Source organism: Phyllobates terribilis, unplaced genomic scaffold (genome assembly GCF_046119375.1).
Source record: "Phyllobates terribilis strain yellow unplaced genomic scaffold, ASM4611937v1 Scaffold_1__5_contigs__length_1240528914, whole genome shotgun sequence".
In the NCBI taxonomy this organism is placed as follows: Eukaryota; Metazoa; Chordata; class Amphibia; order Anura; family Dendrobatidae; genus Phyllobates; species Phyllobates terribilis.
Window position 1 is genome coordinate 534,635,008 of NW_027362761.1, and position 15,378 is coordinate 534,650,385.

Consider the following 15,378-nt stretch of genomic DNA (forward strand, 5'->3'; position numbering starts at 1 on the left):
AAGAAGGGACGAGTTGCTTGCTTCTTTGTTGGCTTGGGGCCTTTTGCCTTTGCTTTGTGCTTTGTTTGTTGGACTTGGCGCCCCCTGCCTGCTGCTGGGGATTGATCTGCTCGTTTGCATCTCATTCACTTGGTGACGACATGGCTCCCTCTGCTCTTCTGCAGGTGTCGGGACTAGCGCCCCAACATGCTGGATTTGCAGCGAACCAAAGGCATGCTTTGGAGCACACGAGGCAACGCCGTGTTCCAGGGAGAGCGCGAGCGGCCGAAAGCCTCCTCCTGCGCAGGCACGCTCAAGGGTGGCCACTTGCAGCGTCCCCATCTCGCGGCCGGAGCTGGAGTTGTGAGTGGCCCGCCGGTGCACAGCTGTCTGCCGTTCGGTCGGTCGACCCGAAGCAGCTGCTGGGCCTGCCCTTGAGCCTCCTCCACCGTGCGTCCTCCTGGCCGCAGCTGAGTGAGTCACGACAGGGTGCCAGCAGAGGGTGGCAGCTGCAGAGCTCTAGCTGCCTGCCTGTTCCCGGCCGCAGCGACGTAGTGCTTGGGAGCAGCCGCCCCTATATGCAAATGATCAGGCTGCTGCTGCTGTGCATCTTGGACGGTTTTCCGCTTGAGCTCGGCCTGCCCTCTGGGGGACAGACGGGGCGTCAGCTGCGCCTTGAGCGCCCGGCGTCACCCACTCGGGGAGCGTCCGTGCAGGCGCCGCCGGGCCACACCACCCCTTACTTTTGGTGCACGAGACTCCGCGATGCTGGGGGGCTGCGCCAGAGGGGCGCTCGTCGGCCCGGCGGGCTCCAACTCATACTTACCTGGCAGGGGAGATACCATGATCACTAAGGTGGTTCTCCCAGGGTGAGGCTCATCCATTGCACTCCGGGTGTGCTGACCCCTGCGATTTCCCCAAATGCGGGAAACTCGACTGCATAATTTGTGGTAGTGGGGGACTGCGTTCGCGCTTTCCCCTGATTTCCTCCGGTCAATGACAGAACAGTGCTTTGGGAATGATGAGAAGCTCGGAGAGGTGGACGTGGCCTTTGGCTCCCCCTTGTGGGCCTACGCCGCCACCTTCTCCCTGCCCTGGCTAAGAAGGGACGAGTTGCTTGCTTCTTTGTTGGCTTGGGGCCTTTTGCCTTTGCTTTGTGCTTTGTTTGTTGGACTTGGCGCCCCCTGCCTGCTGCTGGGGATTGATCTGCTCGTTTGCATCTCATTCACTTGGTGACGACATGGCTCCCTCTGCTCTTCTGCAGGTGTCGGGACTAGCGCCCCAACATGCTGGATTTGCAGCGAACCAAAGGCATGCTTTGGAGCACACGAGGCAACGCCGTGTTCCAGGGAGAGCGCGAGCGGCCGAAAGCCTCCTCCTGCGCAGGCACGCTCAAGGGTGGCCACTTGCAGCGTCCCCATCTCGCGGCCGGAGCTGGAGTTGTGAGTGGCCCGCCGGTGCACAGCTGTCTGCCGTTCGGTCGGTCGACCCGAAGCAGCTGCTGGGCCTGCCCTTGAGCCTCCTCCACCGTGCGTCCTCCTGGCCGCAGCTGAGTGAGTCACGACAGGGTGCCAGCAGAGGGTGGCAGCTGCAGAGCTCTAGCTGCCTGCCTGTTCCCGGCCGCAGCGACGTAGTGCTTGGGAGCAGCCGCCCCTATATGCAAATGATCAGGCTGCTGCTGCTGTGCATCTTGGACGGTTTTCCGCTTGAGCTCGGCCTGCCCTCTGGGGGACAGACGGGGCGTCAGCTGCGCCTTGAGCGCCCGGCGTCACCCACTCGGGGAGCGTCCGTGCAGGCGCCGCCGGGCCACACCACCCCTTACTTTTGGTGCACGAGACTCCGCGATGCTGGGGGGCTGCGCCAGAGGGGCGCTCGTCGGCCCGGCGGGCTCCAACTCATACTTACCTGGCAGGGGAGATACCATGATCACTAAGGTGGTTCTCCCAGGGTGAGGCTCATCCATTGCACTCCGGGTGTGCTGACCCCTGCGATTTCCCCAAATGCGGGAAACTCGACTGCATAATTTGTGGTAGTGGGGGACTGCGTTCGCGCTTTCCCCTGATTTCCTCCGGTCAATGACAGAACAGTGCTTTGGGAATGATGAGAAGCTCGGAGAGGTGGACGTGGCCTTTGGCTCCCCCTTGTGGGCCTACGCCGCCACCTTCTCCCTGCCCTGGCTAAGAAGGGACGAGTTGCTTGCTTCTTTGTTGGCTTGGGGCCTTTTGCCTTTGCTTTGTGCTTTGTTTGTTGGACTTGGCGCCCCCTGCCTGCTGCTGGGGATTGATCTGCTCGTTTGCATCTCATTCACTTGGTGACGACATGGCTCCCTCTGCTCTTCTGCAGGTGTCGGGACTAGCGCCCCAACATGCTGGATTTGCAGCGAACCAAAGGCATGCTTTGGAGCACACGAGGCAACGCCGTGTTCCAGGGAGAGCGCGAGCGGCCGAAAGCCTCCTCCTGCGCAGGCACGCTCAAGGGTGGCCACTTGCAGCGTCCCCATCTCGCGGCCGGAGCTGGAGTTGTGAGTGGCCCGCCGGTGCACAGCTGTCTGCCGTTCGGTCGGTCGACCCGAAGCAGCTGCTGGGCCTGCCCTTGAGCCTCCTCCACCGTGCGTCCTCCTGGCCGCAGCTGAGTGAGTCACGACAGGGTGCCAGCAGAGGGTGGCAGCTGCAGAGCTCTAGCTGCCTGCCTGTTCCCGGCCGCAGCGACGTAGTGCTTGGGAGCAGCCGCCCCTATATGCAAATGATCAGGCTGCTGCTGCTGTGCATCTTGGACGGTTTTCCGCTTGAGCTCGGCCTGCCCTCTGGGGGACAGACGGGGCGTCAGCTGCGCCTTGAGCGCCCGGCGTCACCCACTCGGGGAGCGTCCGTGCAGGCGCCGCCGGGCCACACCACCCCTTACTTTTGGTGCACGAGACTCCGCGATGCTGGGGGGCTGCGCCAGAGGGGCGCTCGTCGGCCCGGCGGGCTCCAACTCATACTTACCTGGCAGGGGAGATACCATGATCACTAAGGTGGTTCTCCCAGGGTGAGGCTCATCCATTGCACTCCGGGTGTGCTGACCCCTGCGATTTCCCCAAATGCGGGAAACTCGACTGCATAATTTGTGGTAGTGGGGGACTGCGTTCGCGCTTTCCCCTGATTTCCTCCGGTCAATGACAGAACAGTGCTTTGGGAATGATGAGAAGCTCGGAGAGGTGGACGTGGCCTTTGGCTCCCCCTTGTGGGCCTATGCCGCCACCTTCTCCCTGCCCTGGCTAAGAAGGGACGAGTTGCTTGCTTCTTTGTTGGCTTGGGGCCTTTTGCCTTTGCTTTGTGCTTTGTTTGTTGGACTTGGCGCCCCCTGCCTGCTGCTGGGGATTGATCTGCTCGTTTGCATCTCATTCACTTGGTGACGACATGGCTCCCTCTGCTCTTCTGCAGGTGTCGGGACTAGCGCCCCAACATGCTGGATTTGCAGCGAACCAAAGGCATGCTTTGGAGCACACGAGGCAACGCCGTGTTCCAGGGAGAGCGCGAGCGGCCGAAAGCCTCCTCCTGCGCAGGCACGCTCAAGGGTGGCCACTTGCAGCGTCCCCATCTCGCGGCCGGAGCTGGAGTTGTGAGTGGCCCGCCGGTGCACAGCTGTCTGCCGTTCGGTCGGTCGACCCGAAGCAGCTGCTGGGCCTGCCCTTGAGCCTCCTCCACCGTGCGTCCTCCTGGCCGCAGCTGAGTGAGTCACGACAGGGTGCCAGCAGAGGGTGGCAGCTGCAGAGCTCTAGCTGCCTGCCTGTTCCCGGCCGCAGCGACGTAGTGCTTGGGAGCAGCCGCCCCTATATGCAAATGATCAGGCTGCTGCTGCTGTGCATCTTGGACGGTTTTCCGCTTGAGCTCGGCCTGCCCTCTGGGGGACAGACGGGGCGTCAGCTGCGCCTTGAGCGCCCGGCGTCACCCACTCGGGGAGCGTCCGTGCAGGCGCCGCCGGGCCACACCACCCCTTACTTTTGGTGCACGAGACTCCGCGATGCTGGGGGGCTGCGCCAGAGGGGCGCTCGTCGGCCCGGCGGGCTCCAACTCATACTTACCTGGCAGGGGAGATACCATGATCACTAAGGTGGTTCTCCCAGGGTGAGGCTCATCCATTGCACTCCGGGTGTGCTGACCCCTGCGATTTCCCCAAATGCGGGAAACTCGACTGCATAATTTGTGGTAGTGGGGGACTGCGTTCGCGCTTTCCCCTGATTTCCTCCGGTCAATGACAGAACAGTGCTTTGGGAATGATGAGAAGCTCGGAGAGGTGGACGTGGCCTTTGGCTCCCCCTTGTGGGCCTACGCCGCCACCTTCTCCCTGCCCTGGCTAAGAAGGGACGAGTTGCTTGCTTCTTTGTTGGCTTGGGGCCTTTTGCCTTTGCTTTGTGCTTTGTTTGTTGGACTTGGCGCCCCCTGCCTGCTGCTGGGGATTGATCTGCTCGTTTGCATCTCATTCACTTGGTGACGACATGGCTCCCTCTGCTCTTCTGCAGGTGTCGGGACTAGCGCCCCAACATGCTGGATTTGCAGCGAACCAAAGGCATGCTTTGGAGCACACGAGGCAACGCCGTGTTCCAGGGAGAGCGCGAGCGGCCGAAAGCCTCCTCCTGCGCAGGCACGCTCAAGGGTGGCCACTTGCAGCGTCCCCATCTCGCGGCCGGAGCTGGAGTTGTGAGTGGCCCGCCGGTGCACAGCTGTCTGCCGTTCGGTCGGTCGACCCGAAGCAGCTGCTGGGCCTGCCCTTGAGCCTCCTCCACCGTGCGTCCTCCTGGCCGCAGCTGAGTGAGTCACGACAGGGTGCCAGCAGAGGGTGGCAGCTGCAGAGCTCTAGCTGCCTGCCTGTTCCCGGCCGCAGCGACGTAGTGCTTGGGAGCAGCCGCCCCTATATGCAAATGATCAGGCTGCTGCTGCTGTGCATCTTGGACGGTTTTCCGCTTGAGCTCGGCCTGCCCTCTGGGGGACAGACGGGGCGTCAGCTGCGCCTTGAGCGCCCGGCGTCACCCACTCGGGGAGCGTCCGTGCAGGCGCCGCCGGGCCACACCACCCCTTACTTTTGGTGCACGAGACTCCGCGATGCTGGGGGGCTGCGCCAGAGGGGCGCTCGTCGGCCCGGCGGGCTCCAACTCATACTTACCTGGCAGGGGAGATACCATGATCACTAAGGTGGTTCTCCCAGGGTGAGGCTCATCCATTGCACTCCGGGTGTGCTGACCCCTGCGATTTCCCCAAATGCGGGAAACTCGACTGCATAATTTGTGGTAGTGGGGGACTGCGTTCGCGCTTTCCCCTGATTTCCTCCGGTCAATGACAGAACAGTGCTTTGGGAATGATGAGAAGCTCGGAGAGGTGGACGTGGCCTTTGGCTCCCCCTTGTGGGCCTACGCCGCCACCTTCTCCCTGCCCTGGCTAAGAAGGGACGAGTTGCTTGCTTCTTTGTTGGCTTGGGGCCTTTTGCCTTTGCTTTGTGCTTTGTTTGTTGGACTTGGCGCCCCCTGCCTGCTGCTGGGGATTGATCTGCTCGTTTGCATCTCATTCACTTGGTGACGACATGGCTCCCTCTGCTCTTCTGCAGGTGTCGGGACTAGCGCCCCAACATGCTGGATTTGCAGCGAACCAAAGGCATGCTTTGGAGCACACGAGGCAACGCCGTGTTCCAGGGAGAGCGCGAGCGGCCGAAAGCCTCCTCCTGCGCAGGCACGCTCAAGGGTGGCCACTTGCAGCGTCCCCATCTCGCGGCCGGAGCTGGAGTTGTGAGTGGCCCGCCGGTGCACAGCTGTCTGCCGTTCGGTCGGTCGACCCGAAGCAGCTGCTGGGCCTGCCCTTGAGCCTCCTCCACCGTGCGTCCTCCTGGCCGCAGCTGAGTGAGTCACGACAGGGTGCCAGCAGAGGGTGGCAGCTGCAGAGCTCTAGCTGCCTGCCTGTTCCCGGCCGCAGCGACGTAGTGCTTGGGAGCAGCCGCCCCTATATGCAAATGATCAGGCTGCTGCTGCTGTGCATCTTGGACGGTTTTCCGCTTGAGCTCGGCCTGCCCTCTGGGGGACAGACGGGGCGTCAGCTGCGCCTTGAGCGCCCGGCGTCACCCACTCGGGGAGCGTCCGTGCAGGCGCCGCCGGGCCACACCACCCCTTACTTTTGGTGCACGAGACTCCGCGATGCTGGGGGGCTGCGCCAGAGGGGCGCTCGTCGGCCCGGCGGGCTCCAACTCATACTTACCTGGCAGGGGAGATACCATGATCACTAAGGTGGTTCTCCCAGGGTGAGGCTCATCCATTGCACTCCGGGTGTGCTGACCCCTGCGATTTCCCCAAATGCGGGAAACTCGACTGCATAATTTGTGGTAGTGGGGGACTGCGTTCGCGCTTTCCCCTGATTTCCTCCGGTCAATGACAGAACAGTGCTTTGGGAATGATGAGAAGCTCGGAGAGGTGGACGTGGCCTTTGGCTCCCCCTTGTGGGCCTACGCCGCCACCTTCTCCCTGCCCTGGCTAAGAAGGGACGAGTTGCTTGCTTCTTTGTTGGCTTGGGGCCTTTTGCCTTTGCTTTGTGCTTTGTTTGTTGGACTTGGCGCCCCCTGCCTGCTGCTGGGGATTGATCTGCTCGTTTGCATCTCATTCACTTGGTGACGACATGGCTCCCTCTGCTCTTCTGCAGGTGTCGGGACTAGCGCCCCAACATGCTGGATTTGCAGCGAACCAAAGGCATGCTTTGGAGCACACGAGGCAACGCCGTGTTCCAGGGAGAGCGCGAGCGGCCGAAAGCCTCCTCCTGCGCAGGCACGCTCAAGGGTGGCCACTTGCAGCGTCCCCATCTCGCGGCCGGAGCTGGAGTTGTGAGTGGCCCGCCGGTGCACAGCTGTCTGCCGTTCGGTCGGTCGACCCGAAGCAGCTGCTGGGCCTGCCCTTGAGCCTCCTCCACCGTGCGTCCTCCTGGCCGCAGCTGAGTGAGTCACGACAGGGTGCCAGCAGAGGGTGGCAGCTGCAGAGCTCTAGCTGCCTGCCTGTTCCCGGCCGCAGCGACGTAGTGCTTGGGAGCAGCCGCCCCTATATGCAAATGATCAGGCTGCTGCTGCTGTGCATCTTGGACGGTTTTCCGCTTGAGCTCGGCCTGCCCTCTGGGGGACAGACGGGGCGTCAGCTGCGCCTTGAGCGCCCGGCGTCACCCACTCGGGGAGCGTCCGTGCAGGCGCCGCCGGGCCACACCACCCCTTACTTTTGGTGCACGAGACTCCGCGATGCTGGGGGGCTGCGCCAGAGGGGCGCTCGTCGGCCCGGCGGGCTCCAACTCATACTTACCTGGCAGGGGAGATACCATGATCACTAAGGTGGTTCTCCCAGGGTGAGGCTCATCCATTGCACTCCGGGTGTGCTGACCCCTGCGATTTCCCCAAATGCGGGAAACTCGACTGCATAATTTGTGGTAGTGGGGGACTGCGTTCGCGCTTTCCCCTGATTTCCTCCGGTCAATGACAGAACAGTGCTTTGGGAATGATGAGAAGCTCGGAGAGGTGGACGTGGCCTTTGGCTCCCCCTTGTGGGCCTACGCCGCCACCTTCTCCCTGCCCTGGCTAAGAAGGGACGAGTTGCTTGCTTCTTTGTTGGCTTGGGGCCTTTTGCCTTTGCTTTGTGCTTTGTTTGTTGGACTTGGCGCCCCCTGCCTGCTGCTGGGGATTGATCTGCTCGTTTGCATCTCATTCACTTGGTGACGACATGGCTCCCTCTGCTCTTCTGCAGGTGTCGGGACTAGCGCCCCAACATGCTGGATTTGCAGCGAACCAAAGGCATGCTTTGGAGCACACGAGGCAACGCCGTGTTCCAGGGAGAGCGCGAGCGGCCGAAAGCCTCCTCCTGCGCAGGCACGCTCAAGGGTGGCCACTTGCAGCGTCCCCATCTCGCGGCCGGAGCTGGAGTTGTGAGTGGCCCGCCGGTGCACAGCTGTCTGCCGTTCGGTCGGTCGACCCGAAGCAGCTGCTGGGCCTGCCCTTGAGCCTCCTCCACCGTGCGTCCTCCTGGCCGCAGCTGAGTGAGTCACGACAGGGTGCCAGCAGAGGGTGGCAGCTGCAGAGCTCTAGCTGCCTGCCTGTTCCCGGCCGCAGCGACGTAGTGCTTGGGAGCAGCCGCCCCTATATGCAAATGATCAGGCTGCTGCTGCTGTGCATCTTGGACGGTTTTCCGCTTGAGCTCGGCCTGCCCTCTGGGGGACAGACGGGGCGTCAGCTGCGCCTTGAGCGCCCGGCGTCACCCACTCGGGGAGCGTCCGTGCAGGCGCCGCCGGGCCACACCACCCCTTACTTTTGGTGCACGAGACTCCGCGATGCTGGGGGGCTGCGCCAGAGGGGCGCTCGTCGGCCCGGCGGGCTCCAACTCATACTTACCTGGCAGGGGAGATACCATGATCACTAAGGTGGTTCTCCCAGGGTGAGGCTCATCCATTGCACTCCGGGTGTGCTGACCCCTGCGATTTCCCCAAATGCGGGAAACTCGACTGCATAATTTGTGGTAGTGGGGGACTGCGTTCGCGCTTTCCCCTGATTTCCTCCGGTCAATGACAGAACAGTGCTTTGGGAATGATGAGAAGCTCGGAGAGGTGGACGTGGCCTTTGGCTCCCCCTTGTGGGCCTACGCCGCCACCTTCTCCCTGCCCTGGCTAAGAAGGGACGAGTTGCTTGCTTCTTTGTTGGCTTGGGGCCTTTTGCCTTTGCTTTGTGCTTTGTTTGTTGGACTTGGCGCCCCCTGCCTGCTGCTGGGGATTGATCTGCTCGTTTGCATCTCATTCACTTGGTGACGACATGGCTCCCTCTGCTCTTCTGCAGGTGTCGGGACTAGCGCCCCAACATGCTGGATTTGCAGCGAACCAAAGGCATGCTTTGGAGCACACGAGGCAACGCCGTGTTCCAGGGAGAGCGCGAGCGGCCGAAAGCCTCCTCCTGCGCAGGCACGCTCAAGGGTGGCCACTTGCAGCGTCCCCATCTCGCGGCCGGAGCTGGAGTTGTGAGTGGCCCGCCGGTGCACAGCTGTCTGCCGTTCGGTCGGTCGACCCGAAGCAGCTGCTGGGCCTGCCCTTGAGCCTCCTCCACCGTGCGTCCTCCTGGCCGCAGCTGAGTGAGTCACGACAGGGTGCCAGCAGAGGGTGGCAGCTGCAGAGCTCTAGCTGCCTGCCTGTTCCCGGCCGCAGCGACGTAGTGCTTGGGAGCAGCCGCCCCTATATGCAAATGATCAGGCTGCTGCTGCTGTGCATCTTGGACGGTTTTCCGCTTGAGCTCGGCCTGCCCTCTGGGGGACAGACGGGGCGTCAGCTGCGCCTTGAGCGCCCGGCGTCACCCACTCGGGGAGCGTCCGTGCAGGCGCCGCCGGGCCACACCACCCCTTACTTTTGGTGCACGAGACTCCGCGATGCTGGGGGGCTGCGCCAGAGGGGCGCTCGTCGGCCCGGCGGGCTCCAACTCATACTTACCTGGCAGGGGAGATACCATGATCACTAAGGTGGTTCTCCCAGGGTGAGGCTCATCCATTGCACTCCGGGTGTGCTGACCCCTGCGATTTCCCCAAATGCGGGAAACTCGACTGCATAATTTGTGGTAGTGGGGGACTGCGTTCGCGCTTTCCCCTGATTTCCTCCGGTCAATGACAGAACAGTGCTTTGGGAATGATGAGAAGCTCGGAGAGGTGGACGTGGCCTTTGGCTCCCCCTTGTGGGCCTACGCCGCCACCTTCTCCCTGCCCTGGCTAAGAAGGGACGAGTTGCTTGCTTCTTTGTTGGCTTGGGGCCTTTTGCCTTTGCTTTGTGCTTTGTTTGTTGGACTTGGCGCCCCCTGCCTGCTGCTGGGGATTGATCTGCTCGTTTGCATCTCATTCACTTGGTGACGACATGGCTCCCTCTGCTCTTCTGCAGGTGTCGGGACTAGCGCCCCAACATGCTGGATTTGCAGCGAACCAAAGGCATGCTTTGGAGCACACGAGGCAACGCCGTGTTCCAGGGAGAGCGCGAGCGGCCGAAAGCCTCCTCCTGCGCAGGCACGCTCAAGGGTGGCCACTTGCAGCGTCCCCATCTCGCGGCCGGAGCTGGAGTTGTGAGTGGCCCGCCGGTGCACAGCTGTCTGCCGTTCGGTCGGTCGACCCGAAGCAGCTGCTGGGCCTGCCCTTGAGCCTCCTCCACCGTGCGTCCTCCTGGCCGCAGCTGAGTGAGTCACGACAGGGTGCCAGCAGAGGGTGGCAGCTGCAGAGCTCTAGCTGCCTGCCTGTTCCCGGCCGCAGCGACGTAGTGCTTGGGAGCAGCCGCCCCTATATGCAAATGATCAGGCTGCTGCTGCTGTGCATCTTGGACGGTTTTCCGCTTGAGCTCGGCCTGCCCTCTGGAGGACAGACGGGGCGTCAGCTGCGCCTTGAGCGCCCGGCGTCACCCACTCGGGGAGCGTCCGTGCAGGCGCCGCCGGGCCACACCACCCCTTACTTTTGGTGCACGAGACTCCGCGATGCTGGGGGGCTGCGCCAGAGGGGCGCTCGTCGGCCCGGCGGGCTCCAACTCATACTTACCTGGCAGGGGAGATACCATGATCACTAAGGTGGTTCTCCCAGGGTGAGGCTCATCCATTGCACTCCGGGTGTGCTGACCCCTGCGATTTCCCCAAATGCGGGAAACTCGACTGCATAATTTGTGGTAGTGGGGGACTGCGTTCGCGCTTTCCCCTGATTTCCTCCGGTCAATGACAGAACAGTGCTTTGGGAATGATGAGAAGCTCGGAGAGGTGGACGTGGCCTTTGGCTCCCCCTTGTGGGCCTACGCCGCCACCTTCTCCCTGCCCTGGCTAAGAAGGGACGAGTTGCTTGCTTCTTTGTTGGCTTGGGGCCTTTTGCCTTTGCTTTGTGCTTTGTTTGTTGGACTTGGCGCCCCCTGCCTGCTGCTGGGGATTGATCTGCTCGTTTGCATCTCATTCACTTGGTGACGACATGGCTCCCTCTGCTCTTCTGCAGGTGTCGGGACTAGCGCCCCAACATGCTGGATTTGCAGCGAACCAAAGGCATGCTTTGGAGCACACGAGGCAACGCCGTGTTCCAGGGAGAGCGCGAGCGGCCGAAAGCCTCCTCCTGCGCAGGCACGCTCAAGGGTGGCCACTTGCAGCGTCCCCATCTCGCGGCCGGAGCTGGAGTTGTGAGTGGCCCGCCGGTGCACAGCTGTCTGCCGTTCGGTCGGTCGACCCGAAGCAGCTGCTGGGCCTGCCCTTGAGCCTCCTCCACCGTGCGTCCTCCTGGCCGCAGCTGAGTGAGTCACGACAGGGTGCCAGCAGAGGGTGGCAGCTGCAGAGCTCTAGCTGCCTGCCTGTTCCCGGCCGCAGCGACGTAGTGCTTGGGAGCAGCCGCCCCTATATGCAAATGATCAGGCTGCTGCTGCTGTGCATCTTGGACGGTTTTCCGCTTGAGCTCGGCCTGCCCTCTGGGGGACAGACGGGGCGTCAGCTGCGCCTTGAGCGCCCGGCGTCACCCACTCGGGGAGCGTCCGTGCAGGCGCCGCCGGGCCACACCACCCCTTACTTTTGGTGCACGAGACTCCGCGATGCTGGGGGGCTGCGCCAGAGGGGCGCTCGTCGGCCCGGCGGGCTCCAACTCATACTTACCTGGCAGGGGAGATACCATGATCACTAAGGTGGTTCTCCCAGGGTGAGGCTCATCCATTGCACTCCGGGTGTGCTGACCCCTGCGATTTCCCCAAATGCGGGAAACTCGACTGCATAATTTGTGGTAGTGGGGGACTGCGTTCGCGCTTTCCCCTGATTTCCTCCGGTCAATGACAGAACAGTGCTTTGGGAATGATGAGAAGCTCGGAGAGGTGGACGTGGCCTTTGGCTCCCCCTTGTGGGCCTACGCCGCCACCTTCTCCCTGCCCTGGCTAAGAAGGGACGAGTTGCTTGCTTCTTTGTTGGCTTGGGGCCTTTTGCCTTTGCTTTGTGCTTTGTTTGTTGGACTTGGCGCCCCCTGCCTGCTGCTGGGGATTGATCTGCTCGTTTGCATCTCATTCACTTGGTGACGACATGGCTCCCTCTGCTCTTCTGCAGGTGTCGGGACTAGCGCCCCAACATGCTGGATTTGCAGCGAACCAAAGGCATGCTTTGGAGCACACGAGGCAACGCCGTGTTCCAGGGAGAGCGCGAGCGGCCGAAAGCCTCCTCCTGCGCAGGCACGCTCAAGGGTGGCCACTTGCAGCGTCCCCATCTCGCGGCCGGAGCTGGAGTTGTGAGTGGCCCGCCGGTGCACAGCTGTCTGCCGTTCGGTCGGTCGACCCGAAGCAGCTGCTGGGCCTGCCCTTGAGCCTCCTCCACCGTGCGTCCTCCTGGCCGCAGCTGAGTGAGTCACGACAGGGTGCCAGCAGAGGGTGGCAGCTGCAGAGCTCTAGCTGCCTGCCTGTTCCCGGCCGCAGCGACGTAGTGCTTGGGAGCAGCCGCCCCTATATGCAAATGATCAGGCTGCTGCTGCTGTGCATCTTGGACGGTTTTCCGCTTGAGCTCGGCCTGCCCTCTGGGGGACAGACGGGGCGTCAGCTGCGCCTTGAGCGCCCGGCGTCACCCACTCGGGGAGCGTCCGTGCAGGCGCCGCCGGGCCACACCACCCCTTACTTTTGGTGCACGAGACTCCGCGATGCTGGGGGGCTGCGCCAGAGGGGCGCTCGTCGGCCCGGCGGGCTCCAACTCATACTTACCTGGCAGGGGAGATACCATGATCACTAAGGTGGTTCTCCCAGGGTGAGGCTCATCCATTGCACTCCGGGTGTGCTGACCCCTGCGATTTCCCCAAATGCGGGAAACTCGACTGCATAATTTGTGGTAGTGGGGGACTGCGTTCGCGCTTTCCCCTGATTTCCTCCGGTCAATGACAGAACAGTGCTTTGGGAATGATGAGAAGCTCGGAGAGGTGGACGTGGCCTTTGGCTCCCCCTTGTGGGCCTACGCCGCCACCTTCTCCCTGCCCTGGCTAAGAAGGGACGAGTTGCTTGCTTCTTTGTTGGCTTGGGGCCTTTTGCCTTTGCTTTGTGCTTTGTTTGTTGGACTTGGCGCCCCCTGCCTGCTGCTGGGGATTGATCTGCTCGTTTGCATCTCATTCACTTGGTGACGACATGGCTCCCTCTGCTCTTCTGCAGGTGTCGGGACTAGCGCCCCAACATGCTGGATTTGCAGCGAACCAAAGGCATGCTTTGGAGCACACGAGGCAACGCCGTGTTCCAGGGAGAGCGCGAGCGGCCGAAAGCCTCCTCCTGCGCAGGCACGCTCAAGGGTGGCCACTTGCAGCGTCCCCATCTCGCGGCCGGAGCTGGAGTTGTGAGTGGCCCGCCGGTGCACAGCTGTCTGCCGTTCGGTCGGTCGACCCGAAGCAGCTGCTGGGCCTGCCCTTGAGCCTCCTCCACCGTGCGTCCTCCTGGCCGCAGCTGAGTGAGTCACGACAGGGTGCCAGCAGAGGGTGGCAGCTGCAGAGCTCTAGCTGCCTGCCTGTTCCCGGCCGCAGCGACGTAGTGCTTGGGAGCAGCCGCCCCTATATGCAAATGATCAGGCTGCTGCTGCTGTGCATCTTGGACGGTTTTCCGCTTGAGCTCGGCCTGCCCTCTGGGGGACAGACGGGGCGTCAGCTGCGCCTTGAGCGCCCGGCGTCACCCACTCGGGGAGCGTCCGTGCAGGCGCCGCCGGGCCACACCACCCCTTACTTTTGGTGCACGAGACTCCGCGATGCTGGGGGGCTGCGCCAGAGGGGCGCTCGTCGGCCCGGCGGGCTCCAACTCATACTTACCTGGCAGGGGAGATACCATGATCACTAAGGTGGTTCTCCCAGGGTGAGGCTCATCCATTGCACTCCGGGTGTGCTGACCCCTGCGATTTCCCCAAATGCGGGAAACTCGACTGCATAATTTGTGGTAGTGGGGGACTGCGTTCGCGCTTTCCCCTGATTTCCTCCGGTCAATGACAGAACAGTGCTTTGGGAATGATGAGAAGCTCGGAGAGGTGGACGTGGCCTTTGGCTCCCCCTTGTGGGCCTACGCCGCCACCTTCTCCCTGCCCTGGCTAAGAAGGGACGAGTTGCTTGCTTCTTTGTTGGCTTGGGGCCTTTTGCCTTTGCTTTGTGCTTTGTTTGTTGGACTTGGCGCCCCCTGCCTGCTGCTGGGGATTGATCTGCTCGTTTGCATCTCATTCACTTGGTGACGACATGGCTCCCTCTGCTCTTCTGCAGGTGTCGGGACTAGCGCCCCAACATGCTGGATTTGCAGCGAACCAAAGGCATGCTTTGGAGCACACGAGGCAACGCCGTGTTCCAGGGAGAGCGCGAGCGGCCGAAAGCCTCCTCCTGCGCAGGCACGCTCAAGGGTGGCCACTTGCAGCGTCCCCATCTCGCGGCCGGAGCTGGAGTTGTGAGTGGCCCGCCGGTGCACAGCTGTCTGCCGTTCGGTCGGTCGACCCGAAGCAGCTGCTGGGCCTGCCCTTGAGCCTCCTCCACCGTGCGTCCTCCTGGCCGCAGCTGAGTGAGTCACGACAGGGTGCCAGCAGAGGGTGGCAGCTGCAGAGCTCTAGCTGCCTGCCTGTTCCCGGCCGCAGCGACGTAGTGCTTGGGAGCAGCCGCCCCTATATGCAAATGATCAGGCTGCTGCTGCTGTGCATCTTGGACGGTTTTCCGCTTGAGCTCGGCCTGCCCTCTGGGGGACAGACGGGGCGTCAGCTGCGCCTTGAGCGCCCGGCGTCACCCACTCGGGGAGCGTCCGTGCAGGCGCCGCCGGGCCACACCACCCCTTACTTTTGGTGCACGAGACTCCGCGATGCTGGGGGGCTGCGCCAGAGGGGCGCTCGTCGGCCCGGCGGGCTCCAACTCATACTTACCTGGCAGGGGAGATACCATGATCACTAAGGTGGTTCTCCCAGGGTGAGGCTCATCCATTGCACTCCGGGTGTGCTGACCCCTGCGATTTCCCCAAATGCGGGAAACTCGACTGCATAATTTGTGGTAGTGGGGGACTGCGTTCGCGCTTTCCCCTGATTTCCTCCGGTCAATGACAGAACAGTGCTTTGGGAATGATGAGAAGCTCGGAGAGGTGGACGTGGCCTTTGGCTCCCCCTTGTGGGCCTACGCCGCCACCTTCTCCCTGCCCTGGCTAAGAAGGGACGAGTTGCTTGCTTCTTTGTTGGCTTGGGGCCTTTTGCCTTTGCTTTGTGCTTTGTTTGTTGGACTTGGCGCCCCCTGCCTGCTGCTGGGGATTGATCTGCTCGTTTGCATCTCATTCACTTGGTGACGACATGGCTCCCTCTGCTCTTCTGCAGGTGTCGGGACTAGCGCCCCAACATGCTGGATTTGCAGCGAACCAAAGGCATGCTTTGGAGCACACGAGGCAACGCCGTGTTCCAGGGAGAGCGCGAGCGGCCGAAAGC

The 15,378-nt window shown here is 62.5% G+C and overlaps 14 non-coding genes across 14 annotated transcripts; all 14 read left to right on the plus strand.

Annotated features, from left to right (window-relative positions):
• The first annotated feature begins 797 nt into the window (after window positions 1-797).
• Window positions 798-961, plus strand: LOC141175430 (U1 spliceosomal RNA). Its single transcript, XR_012253040.1, has one exon. It is a non-coding gene; the product is annotated as a U1 spliceosomal RNA (small nuclear RNA).
• Window positions 962-1,876: 915 nt separating this feature from the next.
• On the plus strand, window positions 1,877-2,040 carry LOC141175441 (U1 spliceosomal RNA). Its single transcript, XR_012253041.1, has one exon. It is a non-coding gene; the product is annotated as a U1 spliceosomal RNA (small nuclear RNA).
• A 915-nt stretch (window positions 2,041-2,955) lies between these two features.
• Window positions 2,956-3,119, plus strand: LOC141175452 (U1 spliceosomal RNA). The gene has a single exon (XR_012253042.1). It is a non-coding gene; the product is annotated as a U1 spliceosomal RNA (small nuclear RNA).
• Window positions 3,120-4,034: 915 nt separating this feature from the next.
• On the plus strand, window positions 4,035-4,198 carry LOC141175463 (U1 spliceosomal RNA). Its single transcript, XR_012253043.1, has one exon. It is a non-coding gene; the product is annotated as a U1 spliceosomal RNA (small nuclear RNA).
• A 915-nt stretch (window positions 4,199-5,113) lies between these two features.
• Window positions 5,114-5,277, plus strand: LOC141175474 (U1 spliceosomal RNA). The gene has a single exon (XR_012253044.1). It is a non-coding gene; the product is annotated as a U1 spliceosomal RNA (small nuclear RNA).
• A 915-nt stretch (window positions 5,278-6,192) lies between these two features.
• Window positions 6,193-6,356, plus strand: LOC141175485 (U1 spliceosomal RNA). The gene has a single exon (XR_012253045.1). It is a non-coding gene; the product is annotated as a U1 spliceosomal RNA (small nuclear RNA).
• Window positions 6,357-7,271: 915 nt separating this feature from the next.
• LOC141175496 (U1 spliceosomal RNA) lies at window positions 7,272-7,435 on the plus strand. The gene has a single exon (XR_012253046.1). It is a non-coding gene; the product is annotated as a U1 spliceosomal RNA (small nuclear RNA).
• A 915-nt stretch (window positions 7,436-8,350) lies between these two features.
• On the plus strand, window positions 8,351-8,514 carry LOC141175507 (U1 spliceosomal RNA). The gene has a single exon (XR_012253047.1). It is a non-coding gene; the product is annotated as a U1 spliceosomal RNA (small nuclear RNA).
• A 915-nt stretch (window positions 8,515-9,429) lies between these two features.
• Window positions 9,430-9,593, plus strand: LOC141173749 (U1 spliceosomal RNA). Its single transcript, XR_012252658.1, has one exon. It is a non-coding gene; the product is annotated as a U1 spliceosomal RNA (small nuclear RNA).
• A 915-nt stretch (window positions 9,594-10,508) lies between these two features.
• On the plus strand, window positions 10,509-10,672 carry LOC141173752 (U1 spliceosomal RNA). Its single transcript, XR_012252659.1, has one exon. It is a non-coding gene; the product is annotated as a U1 spliceosomal RNA (small nuclear RNA).
• Window positions 10,673-11,587: 915 nt separating this feature from the next.
• LOC141173757 (U1 spliceosomal RNA) lies at window positions 11,588-11,751 on the plus strand. The gene has a single exon (XR_012252661.1). It is a non-coding gene; the product is annotated as a U1 spliceosomal RNA (small nuclear RNA).
• A 915-nt stretch (window positions 11,752-12,666) lies between these two features.
• LOC141173760 (U1 spliceosomal RNA) lies at window positions 12,667-12,830 on the plus strand. The gene has a single exon (XR_012252663.1). It is a non-coding gene; the product is annotated as a U1 spliceosomal RNA (small nuclear RNA).
• A 915-nt stretch (window positions 12,831-13,745) lies between these two features.
• LOC141173766 (U1 spliceosomal RNA) lies at window positions 13,746-13,909 on the plus strand. Its single transcript, XR_012252664.1, has one exon. It is a non-coding gene; the product is annotated as a U1 spliceosomal RNA (small nuclear RNA).
• Window positions 13,910-14,824: 915 nt separating this feature from the next.
• On the plus strand, window positions 14,825-14,988 carry LOC141173771 (U1 spliceosomal RNA). The gene has a single exon (XR_012252666.1). It is a non-coding gene; the product is annotated as a U1 spliceosomal RNA (small nuclear RNA).
• Window positions 14,989-15,378: the final 390 nt, after the last annotated feature.